Source organism: Ursus maritimus, unplaced genomic scaffold, assembly GCF_017311325.1.
Source record: "Ursus maritimus isolate PB19 unplaced genomic scaffold, ASM1731132v1 scaffold_19, whole genome shotgun sequence".
Classification (NCBI taxonomy): Eukaryota; Metazoa; Chordata; class Mammalia; order Carnivora; family Ursidae; genus Ursus; species Ursus maritimus.
The window spans coordinates 29074442-29075050 of record NW_024424341.1 but is presented as its reverse complement, the minus strand read 5'-3'; positions in this window follow the sequence as shown (position 1 = coordinate 29075050).

Below are 609 nucleotides of genomic sequence, written 5' to 3'. Positions count from 1 at the left end.
AGAGTGGCAGAGAGAGAGGGAGAAGCAGGCTCTCCACTGAGCAGGGACTCCGACACAGGGCTCCATCCCAGGACCCTGGGACCATTACCTGAGCCAAAGGCAGATGCTTAACCGACTAAGCCACTCAGGCGCCCTAAATGTCTTTTTTTTTAACCTCTCAACTCAGAATTTGGGGAAAGAACTGTAAATTCAAAATAATGTTTCCTAATGTGGTACAGAATTGATCGTTATATAACCCTAAAGTAAGTGGTTTCTTCCACTTCTTACAGAGTCTGGTGGTCTGGGAAATGTACCAAAAGATAGTATTATTAAATATTTCATGACTTTTTTATGCTTACTATTGCTACTTTAGATATGTTTCTTGGTTGATGCAAAATCGCAGTTGCAGTGTTGAGGCGTGGGCATTAGCTCTCAGTCTTCAAGAGGAAACTCCAATAAACGATCTTGCTAATGTTCTTGAATTAATATTACGTAAAATACTATGAATTTTGCACGCAATGTTTAATTTAAAGTAAGTTAAGCTTTCAAAAAAATCACTTTCCCTCCAAATGTTGAAGGTATTGCCGCACTGTCTTTCAGTCTCCTTCACCTGGTTCTCTTTGCTAGGTC